Genomic DNA, 15,747 nt, shown 5'->3' on the forward strand with positions numbered 1-15,747 from the left:
GAAACAGTTGTAGCTCTTTATCCAATGACTCACACACTAAAGCTACCATGTAGTCAATCAAATGCCTGCAAATGTGTTGCCTCTCTGCATACACACAGATTAACTTCCCTCCAATCCTTCTGCTAAATCACATTTTGTGACTCCCTCAGCAGCATGGGACACTGCAAGGAGCATTTAAGAGGAAAAGAAAAACCAAAACACCCACTTATGGTCTGTATAATGTAGGTATATAATACAGTACCCATTTATCCCCTTCAGTGGCATAATCAAACCATGTAGCTGGAGTCCTGCATTATGCCCCTCATTACAGTATTTGATGCTTTAAATGGTGGGCACCAAAGCCAATTTTGTTGGCTGTGCTATAATTAAGCCTTCTCCCTAACTGTGTAATGCTCTCTGTTCTCCACTGGGGAATTTTTCACAGCAAGTGAATACTTGGAATAAAATCTAGATATTTTTTCACCTCCTTATGCAGCTTTGAAAAGCAGTAGGGGAAAAAAAAGTAAATTAGCCTTTTATGTTTTATTGATACCTATGTTCCATCTGACTGTCAGGAACTTCATGGTGGCAGTAAATACTTCAGCAACTCTTCAGTTCTGCTCTTTGAGACAGGATGCAATGGATCACTATCACATGCAATAGATATTTAATCCACAGCAGTATGCAAATCATCTGGTCTATGCACCCAACTCATTAAACTCTTTAAATCTGGAGAAAAAAGCCTCCAAATCCACCATGACCCAGTGAAAGCACTGGAGATAACAAGCACACACCTTACATGATGTGGTGTCAAAGAACTTTCAGGAGAACATCCGGTTAGTCCTACAGCAAGTGCAAGAGAGGGTAATAGTTTTGGAAATTAAATGTAGGGAAGTTCTTTCTGAACCCAAGTGTGAGAATAAGTTTAACTCTGCCAAATACACTGCAGCTATGGAGAACTGGAGAAGTCTTGGTATCCTTGAGCAAAGTTCTTCCAGCTATGGACAATCTCCAACATTGCAATAAAAGATTTCAAACCTGAGACCAAGTAATTTAGCAGGATAATGAAATATTCTTCCTAGTCGTTACAGATAACCAGCATAAGTCCTTCATTTAGTAATTCAAGGCACAGTTAAATTCCTGGGTACTAATTTACTGTCAGTAGTACCATTGAGTACTGACACTTCTACGAAAACTGGCCCTGATCCATTCACACTTCAAAAACACTGTGAATTTAGATGACATTTTTATAAATCCAAGAGTAAAATTTCATGGTCTGGTAGTTTGTAATAGGAGTTTTGACTGATAAATAGTCAATAAGCTATCTCTAATTAAAAAAGGGTGGAGGGACATGTCTGGGGCAATTATACCTTACTATTTAAAACCCCTGATAGCTGCCTGAGGGCTTTTTAAAGGTCAGAGTTATCAACCACATGGAAAAGGCAGTGGGCTGGAAAACAACTGAGTCTTCTCAAAGATAGGTTAGGTGAAACAAAATTATCAAAACTTTAATAATTTCTTCATTAGGTAAGTGTAGATTAATTGCTTCAGATTCACTTAGGTATTTGAGACTGTGGTCCATAAAAATTATTAAATTTGTATTATAACAATTCAAACAATTTTGAAAGAAACTAACTGAAGTCTGCATGGGTTATAGTGTAAGGAGAATTGTTAGGCTGGGGAGAGGAAGTAGAAGGCTTTTCGTCTGGATCAGTTTTAAGTTGCATCTGGCTTCACTGGTGATTTTGCACACAGAAAAAAAGCATGTGCTCTCGAAATTCTTTGATAATGCATGTAGGAGCTATCATCAATAGAGAAAGGAACATGATATTTTCCAGAAAGAATAGAATAATCTTAAGAACAGTTATAATAGAAAGGAGCTGTATTTAGAATCCAATAACTACTAGCTGTAAGAACTCAGTAGCTGTAAACAACTGAAGAGCACAATGCACAGGTATTACCATTTGTGGCAATGAGTTAAAAATTTGATACAGCTGTTAAAATCAAAAATGTTAATTGAGGTATATTCTGCATTATGCCACCACAGAATACAAACTTTGTGTTTTGACAACTTCACTGATTCATAATAAAGAGTAATTTAATCTTTTCAGAAAAGACATGAGGGATGAGAAAATAATACAATAAAATTTATATGGTTAGAATAAGGATGGAAGGCCAAGCAAGAAAGGGATCCAATTGCTCCCTCTCAAATGGGATGGAAATGGTGGTAACCATCAGGAAAAGACAAAAGCTATTCAAGGTAAGAAGATCTTCAAGCATAAATACTTGAATTAATGTCTATAAACTCACCAATGAAAATTGTCTGGAAATTAGAAGGTACTTGTAAGTGTTAAAATACAGAAATGGTGTCAAGCAGGCAAAAATTGAGGTGATCCTCAGCTAGGCTCTGTCTTGGTTATGAATGAGGTTCTGTGCCACATCTGCTGTGGCAGCAGCTCACTGCGCACAGTGGGCTACTCTGAAGGTCTGTTCCCTCTTCTCTCTGAGCATACTTTAGTGTGTTGCTCCAAAATATGTTAGTGACTTTACTCATGACTTGATAAGTCAGAAAGAGAAATATACAAGACATGGGGGTTGACATGTCAGAGGAAAAAGACTTCTGAATCTTGCCCAGGGTCTATTTCATCTATATTCACAAAATAGTAGTAAGAAAATTGTTCCAAATCTGAGCGTAAGTACATATGTTTGGTGGTGGCTTTTTGGACACTGCATGTCAGATGGAAAAGTCTGTCACATTCTTGCTAAAATAGGATTCAATATAGCTTTCCTAGACAATCTCATGTCAAAATACATCTGTCACAATCAGTTGCTAAGCATAGTTCACGCTTTTAAAAAATCAGACAGCTGAGTGAAAATATTTAACAGTGCTGAAAGCAAAAAAATATGTCTCTAGTTCACTGAATTCATGAAAACAGGCAGAGTTTAGCAACTGTTCAAGACTTGTTCATCTTTTATTTTGGGCAGCAACTGACTTGGAGCTTCAGGGAGACAGGTACCTGTGACCAAGTCCCTGCAACAGAATAAGGGGGTGAAGTCAAAACGCAAGGCCTCTTAGCTCTTCCCTCATTTCAGACTGCTGAGGTTGCTGAATCCTGTGAATTGTGTTCCTCAGTGTATGAGTGCCTATATGTTGTATGACTGTACTAGGTGGGTAAGAAGCCATTCAGTTAAGCTGTGAAGTTCCAAAGCTCAACAATAAAATACAGACCTTGTTGAAGTTGCTGCACTAGTCTTTGATGTCTGATTCTTACCACTTAGCATTCAGTTCAGGCTTTACCTAATAATTAGGTAAACAAATTGCCACTTGACACCTGCCTGTCTTTACTTTTTCAAACTTTCCTTATGCTAAGAAGTCAAAGATTTGCATCTTTCCAGGAGGGACTGGATATAAGCTTCATGCTTTGGCACACTGCAGATACATTTTTACTCTCTGCTCAATCCCATATTTTGCTATCAACCTAAAATCCCCAAACAGAACAACAACAACTAAACAAAACCACAACAACCAGACAACTCCTCCCCCCCAGAAAACAAAAACCTATAGTCCAAGCTCAGCCATATGTTCAGTATGTTACTAGTTGATTTAGAATATTCTTCCAAATGAAGCATGTTCAAAATATTTTACAGAACTAAAAACTTTGTGTGACTGCAGCACAAAAACATAATCCAAAATGTTTTGGCTAAAAAAGAGAAGCCTTCTGTTTTCCTTGCAACTGCCAAACCAATTTTAATTTCTGACTTCTTAATTAATGTTAAATACAATTTAGACTGAGTTTCTCATCAAAAAAATATTGCCATGTTTGTAGATCTACTGTTATTTAGTCCATCATTTTATCTTTAATTTGAGCATCTTAAGTATAAGAACAGTTAAATTCAGAGTCTTCATAGATTATGCCATCTGCTAATGAAAATCTATATTTCAGAGCTATGCAGAGCATGGTTAATAATTTGGCCATTTTACAAATTGGCCATTTTACTTCTTGGCCATTTTTTATTTAAATTTGTTGTGTTGGTGTCTAAAGGTTTGCTGTGCTCATAAAATAAGAATTTCATTTATTGGCAAAAGACAAGTCTTGAAAGCTATTTTCATTACATCCCAGCATAGACTGAGAACCTTCTGCAATTTTTCTTGAGAAAGAAAGAAAGAGACTGGCCATCTGAGATACGAGATTCAAGTTCATCTGACCCTGTCCAAAGACCCAAGCTTGTGTTAGGACCTTGGTTAAGATGTTAGGCACTAAGGTAATTCCCCAATCACTGGCTTATTGGTAGGTGAGTTGATTCCTTCATTACTATCCACAGTAGTGTAGATGTGTACACCTCTACCATTACTTTACACTAAATGTAGATTTAGAGCTGTTCTCTATGAAAAATGCACTATAGGATTAGATGACTTGTGAACTGAAAGTGCTTATTTTCTCCACAGACTGCAAAGGAAATATTGGATGATAAATGAGAAGTGTGCTGTGTGAGTCTGAAATTGACCAAAAAAATAGGCAATTATTGTATGTCATAAATTAATCCTGTGTAAGCAGGTTGCTCTTTAGTTCAGGGTGGGTAACAACCAAGGGGAAGTCCAGCATGCGGTAGAGCACACTGATGGAACTGAGTCTTCCATATGCAAGATGAACGTGAAAAAAACCCAAACATCCTTGCTATCAATTTTAGTTTCAGTCTTAAAAGTGAAGAATTTTTTTGCGGTGCAGGTTTTACTACATCGAGCACATTAATGTAAAAGTTTTGAATTAGGGCGGTCTTTTGAGTTTTGGAGGTGTGAGTGTTTTATTTTGGTTTGTTTGTTTTTTTAATTTTCAGCAAAAAATCAACATGTAAAAAAATCTCCTGGGACCCACTCTGTTTTAGCGAGGGCAAGAAGAGCGGGCTGCTCCACAGGGTCAGGGGTGCTGGGAGCCAAAGGTGGCAGCAAGGCAGCCAGGCAAGGGCTCCCCCTACAAGGGGCTGGTCCCGCAGCAAGGTGAGCAGAGGGGTCTGGTAACAGTGACAGAGTGGAGTGAGGGTCTGGGGCTATCCAGGCCAGTCTGTAGTGATGAGGTAGCAGCCAGGATCAGCAGGGCAGGCAGGACAAACAAGGTGCAGTGCCAGACACACCTACAGTGTACCTTGGGCATCCTCCAAGGGACGAATGCAGCTCCCAAGCCAAGGTGCCCCAATAAAGACAAAATGGCTCTCTCAGCTCTTTCTCTCACCTTAGCTGTTCTCAAGCAGTCTGACCCCATGTTACAGGGCCATGCCATGTCAAAGCTGGGCTTCAGCCCAGCCAGCTTATACTTGGGAAGTGAAGGAGATGGATTCACACAGGGCCCTGGCAATGTTACCACATACTTTGTAAAGAGTAGAAGAGATTATTTTGACTCTAGAAATTACAGAGTAAAAGGGAGTTGAGGGACAGGAAAAGAAATGGAGACACTAAACTCTACATATGATCACAAAAGATGATAGAGCAAAGGTGATTGAGTCCTTCGCCCCCTAACCAGCGTTTCAGTGAAACACCAGTATTTGCAGCATGGGATCATCTAAACTAAAGGCTAAATTAAAGAAGCAGAAGCAAATGTAGAAGCTTGTTGAGGACAGTAGGAGTAAATCTTGAGTATAAATTATATTTGGCTTATAAATTTTTCTGATAAGAGTGGTATGCCCTCCTTACTTCCAACACCACTCAATCCCTCCTAGGTAAGAGAGTTTATCCTATCTGTTCGCATCTCAACAACTTCCTGATTTGAGAAACCACAATTGTCTAAAACTTTATCAGAAGTGACGTGTTTCCTTTCACTGCAAAGAGCTGTTGGATAGAAATGCTAAGTTTTCACTTTTTATAGGGGCTTTTGCAGTCTTTTCTAAAGGCTGAGGCTGTTTGATTTGAAAGTTCAGAGCTAGACTCTTAGTTGCTATAAATAAGCATAGCCTCATTATTTTTCTAGGCCTGTAGCAATTTTTGGTGGCTGAGATCTGCCACACAGTTGGGAGCAAAAGTGTTATTTTCAAATCATAATCAGAGAGATGACCCCTGTTAAAAATGGTCATATTCCACTGTAAATATCTCCTGTCTTACCAGAGAGACAGTAATTGTGAAATTTTCTGAGAACTGCTATTTCCACTTTTCTCTGCTTTAACATCAAGCTCCTATAGATTAAATAGTTTGCTCATGCAAAAAACTCTTATTTTCTAAACTATGTAGCTGTTGACAGTTTCGTGTCATTCTGAAAGAAATCATAATAGCTTAATACCACTTTATAGAATCAGGATGTACCAATTGTCTTGAATTTTTGCTTGGGTGAGGTGTGGTGGATGCAATCCTCCTTATCCAGGGCCACCTGGACATTACAGGCCTAAATATCTTCGTGTGATCAAAGCACAAACTTTTGTGTCCCAAGACTGCTTTTGGTGGCATGAACAGCCTCTTGCAGCTATCAAAGAGCTGAATTGCTGTGTCGGTGTGTTCTTACCTTCACCTTGTTCCAGTCTGTTACACTTTGTGACAGGTTATGGTGGAGGAATCCTAGTCTAGCAAAGGCAGCATGCAGATTCAGATTTGTATATTCACTGCTCCTGAGGCTAGAGAATTTCTCAAGGTTGTTCTGCTACTAAAAATGGACTCTAAGTGCTATACGGAATAAGTCTGGTCTAAAGTCCTATTTAGCGATGAAACTGTCATGAAACTGTTGTGAAACTGGTGAGTAACCACCAGTTACTGGGCTTAAGTAATACACTGACTAGCATGTTCAGCCCAATAAAATACTTCCATTTGGTAGTATTACCCAAAGACTATTTCCCATACAAATGGGAAGAAAACGTTTGCTTTCATAATCACATATCTCCCTGTCCAGTGAAGAATTTATCCCTATTTTTCAACTGCCTCTACAACTCCCCACCATCTTCCTAACCCAGATTTTCCTGGCTTGTGTCCTTGTCTTCCTTCATCCTCCCCTAAAATCACAGAGCTAAAGAGTCCATTAAGGTGACGACCCTGCTTAAGATAAATTTCTTTGCTAGTATTGTCCTTGGTCTGGGAAAAGATTCAAGTCAGTAGGAGGAAAAATTTCTTTGTGGGATAGACAGTATTTTATTAAGAGCCTGCCCAAAGAAAAGTGGCTAAAAATACAGTATCTCTGCTCCTAGCAAGATGTCATTTGGGATACAATTACTGATTCCCAAGACAGACATTAGGTAGTAAAATTTAGATGTTAAAACACTTTCACTGTAGATATGTGGCTTGGAATGGAGGTCAATTCTCCATGCAAAACACCCTTCTTGCCCAGTAGACAGAGGGGTGGCCAGGCTGCTGAGCAAGAAGCCCTTAACATGCATGTCAAATGTTAGGAGGTGCTGAGTCACCCAGCATATGGATACGGCTTCTTTCTGCTTTGACTTTGGTTTTTTGTGCCATATTGAACTTATATTTCTTTTAATTAGCATTCTGAAATCTAGAAAAGCATTAGACATAGATTAGCATAAGACTGTGCATCAACAACGTCAATACACCTCTTATGGCCAGGATACCTTGCAGGAGGAAATGCACACACTTGTATCATTCAAGCATTTGCTGAGCTAGAGAGAAGGAATTTTGTGGATCAAAAATGTTTGTTTAAGGGTTGCCAAAATTCTGCTCAAATCTCCTCTTAAATATTAACTCCTTTTTCGGATCCCACTATTACGGCCTAGAGGCTAAAATTTCCAGAGGCTTTGACAGTGTCATATATTCTGCTCTACAAGTACTGTTAGAGAGCAGAGAGGGTGACCAGAGTGTCAGAGATCACAGATCTTCTTCCCAAGGGTGTTCAAAAATGAGCCTAGAGGGACTGGCATGTGTGGATATGTAATTCATCTGTGTCTGTGCACAGGGGCAGCAAAAATACTGGGGAACTCTTGCTTTTATCCCACTTGGCTCACAAATCACTAAACTCTCGGCAACATGGAGATTTAAAACACAGTTAAGCAAGGTGGCAAATGATTTAATAAGGATTAAATAAACTAGTGAAAGTGCATGTAGCGTAGCTGTAGAAAGTTATTCTTGTTTTTTCCCCTTTATATTTAAAAACATATGCTTCTACCTAATATTGACCTATCCTAACCACATCAGACATTGGTGGTGGTCTCCCTGGAATTAATATATTTCCTTAGCTTCCTTTCCTGATTATTCATTTTCCTCTGTTCATTCTATGTTCCCTGGTTTACCTGTGTTGCCAGAAGCTTGCCTAGTTCCACTTGTTTCTGCAAACTACAGTTAGTCCATCACTAAAAACATGCCAGCACTGCCTTACTTGGTGAAATCTTGGGGAAGGGAAAGATAATTGTATATGTAGTCAGGTATTTGGTGTGTAGACCAGTCTTATTTTTATTCTCTCAGATACTGACGTGCACTTTGTAAGGTGTAAGGGTAATTCTGATTTAAACCTGTAGTAGTTAGTCACTTAGAACCTGCTGTTGACCTCATCTTAGTTACAGGTATCTGAGACTACTGCAGTGGTTTTCACAGCAGATGTACAAGGCAGCACACCTGCTGTTATCCCTTAAGATTTTGGAAACCGAAATATGGGTCCTAACAGGCATCACACTTTCCCCCCCATACATACATAACCACTGCAAACTAAAATGCCTCTTCGACTGCCACTTAACTCTAAAGATTGCCAATATTCAACCATGAAATCATCGAATAATTTAGTTTGGATCATTGGAGCTCAACAAGTCCAACTCAAAGCAAGGCTATCTTCCAAGTTAGATTAGGTTGTTCGGGGCTTTGTCCAGCTGAGTTTTAAAAATCTCCAGCATTGGAAAGTCCACAGCATCACTAGGTAACCTGGTTCAGAGCTTAACCATAGTGAGATTTTGGGTTTTTTTCCCTTAAGACTATTTAAAATATCTTACTGTCAGTGTATACTGCCTCTTGACATTTTACTACGCACTTCTGAAATGAGTAACTTTTCTTTAACTAGGCAGTACTCAGTACCCCTCATTAGGCTTTTCTACAGGTCAAGCAAACTTGCTCTCTTTTGTGTCATATTCTCTACACTCTACACCAAAATCCAAAATATGGTATGCCTGTATTTGTCATTAGTGGGGACCCAAACTGGATGAAACATTCCAGGTACGGCCACGCAAGTGACAAGTAAAGGAGGAAAATCCTAGATCTTTTCTCTTGTCAGTGACCAGCCCTGGCTCTTCTAAGGGTAACTGCTAACTTATATTTAATTTGGCGTTCACTGGGACCTCAAATACTTTCACAAAACTATTTCCTAGCCAATTTTCCCCAAACTCATGCTGGTGCAGGAGATATTATATCTTCATATCTGCACGACTTTGTATATGGTTTTATTGAACTTCATGAGGTACCTGACAGCCCATTTCTTCCTTCTCTCGAAGTCTTTTGGTGGGACAGCCTTGTCCCCCAGTTTTAGTCATTGCACCTTTTTCCAGCTTGCAAGGTTCATGAAATTGCTTTAAGTGCAGTTATTCATGTCATTGATGAAGATAATAAATTCTGTTGGTCTCAGTATTGATCCTTAAGAGATGTTATTCCTATTAGGCTGTTGGTTAGGTTTTTGTAATAACAGTCCAGCCAGGTTTTCACCTACCTTGTAATTTGCCTTTAAATTCTATTACTGGGCTAGGAGATCTGCAAGGCATGAAGGCACATAGTAGGGAGCAGCCATAAAGGTCCTCAAAAAATTTGTCACTTTCCTATGTCCCTTGTCTTTTTCAGCAATGGAGCAATATACTCCCTGTCTTGTTTGTTTGTTTGTTTTATTTAGGGGTATTTTGTTTGTTTTGGTTTTGTTTGTTTGGGGATTTTTTTCCTACAGAAATATTTCACCTTGTACTCACATCTCCAGTTTCAGCTCCAACTTTGAGCTTCCTGATTTGCCACCCTCATGCTCAGGCAATGCCTTTGTGATGCAGAGAAATCCAGAATCATGGAATTGTTTGGGTTGCAAGAGACACAAACAATTGATCAACTGATCCAACTCTTAAACCAGCATTGCCAAACCAGTATTAAACCTGTCCCTGTGTGCCACTTCTACACAACTTTCAAACACTTCCAGTAATGGTGACACTACCTCTTCATCGGGCAACCTGCACCAATGCCTGACAACTCATTCAGTGAAGAAATTTTTCCTAATATCCAATTTAAACCTCCACTGGTGCAACTTGAGGTCATTTCCCCTTGTCCTGTCGCTGGTTGCCTGGGAGAAGAGACTGACTCCAATCCTGACTACAACCTTTTTCAGGTAGCTGTAAAGCATAATAAGGTCTCCTCCATGAGCCTCCTTTTCTTCAGGCTAAACAATCCCAGTTTCCTCAGTCACTCCTCATAAGACTTGTGTTCCAGACCCTTCACCAGCTTCATTACACTCCAGCACCTCAGTGTGTGTCTTGTGGTGAGGGCCCCAGAACATAACATGGGGTTGGATATGCAGCCTCACCAGTGCTGAGCACAGGGGGGTGATCACTGCCCTGGTCCTGCTGGCCACGTTATTCCTGATACAGGCCAGGATGCCATTGGCTTTCTTGGCCACCTGGATACACCCTAACTCATGTTCAGATGGCTGTCCACTAGCCCCCTCCAAGTCTTTTTCCTCCAAGCAGCTCTCCACTTGCTCTTTCTCCAGCCTGTAGTGCTGCTGGGGTTGTTGTGACCCAAGTGCAGGACCCAAAACTACACATTACGGAACTTCACGCAGTTGGTCCATGGATGCAGCCTGTCCAGATCCCTCTGCAAAGCCTTCTTACACTCCTGCCCGACTTGGTGTTGTCTGCAAACTGACTGACAGTGTACTAGATCCCCTCATTCAGACATTGCATTGATAAAATAATCAAAATGAGTCCTAGTACTGATCTCTAAGGGACACCACTTATGACCAGATGCCAACTGGATGTAACTCCATTCACAGCCACTCTCTCAGCTCAGCCAAACAGCCAATTTTTTACCCAGTAAAAAGTATTCCTCTCCGAGTAATGAGCAGCGAGTTTCTTCATGAGAATATTGTGTAAATAGTGCCAAAGGCTTTACTAAATTCTAGGTAGACACCTACCTTTGCCTCCATTTCTTCACAGCTCTTTCTTATTCTTATCCTCTTTTGCTTTTATTTTTCCCTCTGCTGAACATCAGTTACTGCACATCATGCAGACAGCGGATGAAACTTTGTTTTCAAATTCTGGAAATCACTTACCATTTTTTCCTCCCAAACTATAAAGGCACTCCCTTCATCATCTCTATTCTTCACTTAGAAACTCTGGTGGTTTTTTTGTTTTTGTTTTTGTTTTGGATTTTTTAAATTTTGCTCCCTTTCAAAGAAACCATGTCAGAAATGTGTAGAGGTATTAAAAACTTGTTGCCAGACTTTGGGAATTCATCTATGTCAGCATATAAAGATTTTTTCTTTGTTGACGTAACATCTACAGCTAAAATGAATCTGAATAAGATTTGTTTGATTAGTAGCATCACCCTGGGAAGAGCTGACATCATTTAGTTGTGGGATTTTACCAGATTTTAAATGTTTAGTCTGGAGCTGATTTTGGAGAATGTACTGGAAGGTGCTTCATGTACTACTACATGTCACAACCATGCTATTAAACAAAAGTATGCAATGGTGAGCAGCATGAACCTGAGACTATGGTTATTATGTCACTAATGTGGCCATTAAGTTTTCATGTTAAGATTTATTATGCTGTCATTACAGCACTTTTGTTTTTGATGTATCAAGCCACTACTAAGTACATATTTGTTGACACCTCATCTGTTTTAGAAAGGCAAATGATTACAAGTTACCAAGGAAACTAATAAGCAGTATGCAAGGAATAGGCTGTACAATTTCTTTTGCTGGATAGCAAGTCACTGCTGTTTTAATGTCAATTAAATTGCTCCTACTTCTCACACTGATAAAATAAAAACAAACCATGTACTATATAAAAACATTATAGCCATATCCATTTAGTAAATGGAAATGTGCACTGTATTGTAGCTTATACAGATGGAAGATAAAGACGGATGTAATTTGTTGAAGGTTTTGTGTACTTTATATACAAAGTGCTTTATTTTATGACTTTACAGAAAATCTTCTGTTCCATTAAGTCCATAAGACTACATGACCACAGACCTCAGCACCTGAAGGAGTTTTTAAGACTGGTAAATACAAACTTGTTTCCTTAGTTTGAATTGCCTGGACAGTTTGATAAAAAAGCTTTCATTCAGATTTGCTGTCAAGCTGTACTGTGAAAAGAGAAGTTTGGAGTAAATCAGATCAGTGGGATTTAAATTGATTTTAGCTGGTGACTCAGATAAAACAGGTCAGCTGCCCCAACTCCTGAGCGGATTACACTGAGAAGCTGTATAATGCCACAAATGAAAATCAAAGAGTTTAATTTTTTTGAAAGCAAGAGGGGATCCTCAGGGGACTGTACATTTTGAAGCCATAATAGCTGTTGTTAGGTATTGTTGTGTCTATTTACTATGGAAGAAACATTAGGGACTCTCTGTAGCCCTAGAGAACATTTGCTCATGATTCTGACCTTTGGGTGAAGGATCATGAATTTTTTAAATAATGTTGGGTATTCTTTGTTATTTTTTTCTGCCCTGTTCTCCTGAGCCTTACGTATTCTGCATGGTTTGGTTTAATGAGTTGTACCACATCCCCTAACCTTTTCCATGTATGTAAGATTTCACTCTCAGTAAGTCCACCATAATATTTGCAAGGCAGATGAAATATGAAGCAAATGCTGCCACCTACTCACTGCTTAAATTGACTGTCAGCGGCCATGGAAGGCCGGGAGGGTGTGTGTAGTTGAGTCCCAGAGGAGACAGGCAGATGAGCAGGACATGCTCACCTACAGTGGAAGGAATGAAAGGTGGAGAAAAGGTCAGACTTTTGAAGAGATAATATTGTGGGGCATTGCTACCACAATGAATTTGTTAGATGGATTTATTTTCTCACTTGTTGGATTTGCCCTCAGTGACAGAAGCACTGCCTTCACTGTAATACTTGCTCATTACAGCTTATGCAGAACAGATCCATGTGTGCTATAACCAAGACTAGACCATCTCATATTATTTACTTTGTGTACACCTTAAAAGGACTTTTCTTTTCTCCTTATATCAGTAATACTGAAATGAAAATAAGCATGAGTACTACTTGATACTGATAACCTTCAAAAACATGATATTAGCTGGGTAATATATCTTAATGTCTGTGATAGCAAGGACAGGCGAGGTGGTGTGCCGGTCCCTTTGACTTTACAATCCCTGAAATCATGGGAGATGTGAGAGCATCAGCTTAAAGCATTTTTAGCTGCTTTGTGTTCAGATCGCATTTCTTCAAGAGTATTTTTGGTGGTAGGGTTGGTGGGTGTTAACCAGTTCTAAAATGAAATACAATAATTGCCTGTGGCAAAATTAGATCAACAAGCTGTCTAAACTGCAGGTTCTGGTATTAGTGAGGCAGTGTGCATGAACAGCAGGGGATAACTGGATAAGGAGTAGAAGAGGTGGATATGAATGAATAGGTGGAAAGAAAAAGATAGGAACGGTATGTAGAAAACTAGAATAATATAATTTTTTCTGGGTTTTCTGAACTTCTAGTTCTTCTTTCCAAATCATATGATGAAAGTAGTGTTTTCACTGATCCTGCCAATAGTCCTTGTTTCCCTCAAGTTTGGCTTGAATATCCAGGGCTGCTTTTGCTAAAGTCCCTGTGGGAAATGATGGGGAGAAAACTTCATGGCTACTTTTTAAACATTCTTCCACAAAAGATGTGAAGTCGCTGAAACTTGGCTGCACAGAAAAGTTAGAAAATCCCTTTGTGAAGTATAAGAGACAACAATATATATTTTACTGGTGTATACAAATATGAAACTTTCATTTTGTTTTGCCATGTTTGCAAAGACTGAAAATTTAAATATATTATGATATTATTTACCAAATATTCCATGAGTTTGGAAGGTAGATTACAAGTATGCAAATGGATTAGTAGGATGCAAGTACATGCTGCAAGATTTACAGAGATGGAATAAGTAGTAAATTCAGGAAAGTATTTCCTGCAGAGGAAAATGTGTCATCGTAAATGAGAAATTGTTGCAACAAATGCAACTGTTGAGTGTTTAAGGAATTCAAGTCGAACTGAATGAGACTGAAAAAAAAATCATTCTGTAGCATGTTGTAAAATGTAACCAGAATTCAAATTAACACACATAGTGTATTCATAAAAAATTATGAAAAGACAAAATAGAAATACATTCTCTAAAAGTATTAATCAAAGACAATAGTTACAGGATGATTTTAAACCTATCAATCAAATTTTAAACAAAGGAAGAAGGTGGCATTAAGTTTATATTCAAATTAAGGTGTTAAATTATATAGTAACTCAGACAATTGTTCCTGGATTTGTATAAGTAGAAGCCAGTCCATAATTTTCCCCTGTGGAATAAAGATGAGAATTTCAAAGGATTACTCCTGGCTAAATGCATTTTACATAAATGCATAATGCAAAAGTATAAGCTGCAGGGAGAATCATTCTGATTATATAAAAAGTTAAATTATGTGACATTTAAAGTATAGCTCAGAAATATGCATATATGGAACACAGAGTGTTTATTTCTTGGGCTCAGATCAACAACAAATTGCTTTCATGGTATCTGCTTTCACAAAAATGTCTTAAGAGTCAAGGGGTTTGGGTTTGGGGTGGGGTCTTCTCTAGTGGAACTGAACTGTTCTTTACCTGTTAAGAGCACAAGCCAGTCAATTAAAGATAGAAGGGGGAAAAAAAAAAGAAAAGCACAAAAACATATTGGGGCAACTAAATGAACTGTTTTTGAAGGCATGAATTTCTTCAGTGTGGTAAGAGAAACGGAATGACAATCATTAAGATGTGGCTGGGTTGGACAGTGCTTGGAGCAGAAATGGTGTGAGCTTTCACATGAGTTTCTAATGTACTTTCAGTAAAGTGAAAAGGGCATTCTGAGGAGAATAGATTAAATATTCATGTTTTCCTAATGAGCATCAAGAGTCCCTCAATTTTCTGTTTGATATTATTCTGTCCAGACAACTTGAAATTAGATCACAGGTGGGAAAGCTTCAGGGAATAGCAGAGGATCACAGAATATTCTGAGTTGGAAGGGACCCACAAGGATCATAAAGTCCAAGTCTTTAAGTAAATGGCCCGAACAGAGATAAAACACACGACCTTGATGTTAATAGCACCATGCTCTGAACAACCAAGATAATGCTTCAACCTAACACAATGATGATAAGGTGATATCAGAGACTGGCAGGAACCTGTGGGAAACATCAATGAAGCTTTGGACTGGCAGACTGACTGCTAGCAGCAGACCATGTTTACTCATCGATGGTTGTTTACTTGTCCCAGACTGTAACACAGGATCAAAAGGGATTTTGAATTTGAAAATTCCAAGTCTAGGGGAAAGCCTGAGGGGATTTTAGAAATTGTTGAAGTTGCGCTGGGAGATGACACAATTAGAGATGCTAAAGCATGGAGAGTAAAAGACAAAAATGAAGTCTGTTTCTTATTCATAAGAAGGTAATTTCCTCCCATAGAAAACAATAACATTCAGGAAAATAAACATTATTTTAGATTCTTAGGGCTAAACCTTTCAAAGGTGCAGCTACACAGAACTGGAAAATTCCCTGGCAATCTTGCAAAGCTGCTTTTGAGTCCACAGAGGCTTGCATGAAATACTCCAGGCTTCTGAAACAAGTTCCTGCATGCTGCTTCACACCTG

Source organism: Corvus moneduloides, chromosome 1, assembly GCF_009650955.1.
Source record: "Corvus moneduloides isolate bCorMon1 chromosome 1, bCorMon1.pri, whole genome shotgun sequence".
NCBI lineage: Eukaryota > Metazoa > Chordata > Aves > Passeriformes > Corvidae > Corvus > Corvus moneduloides.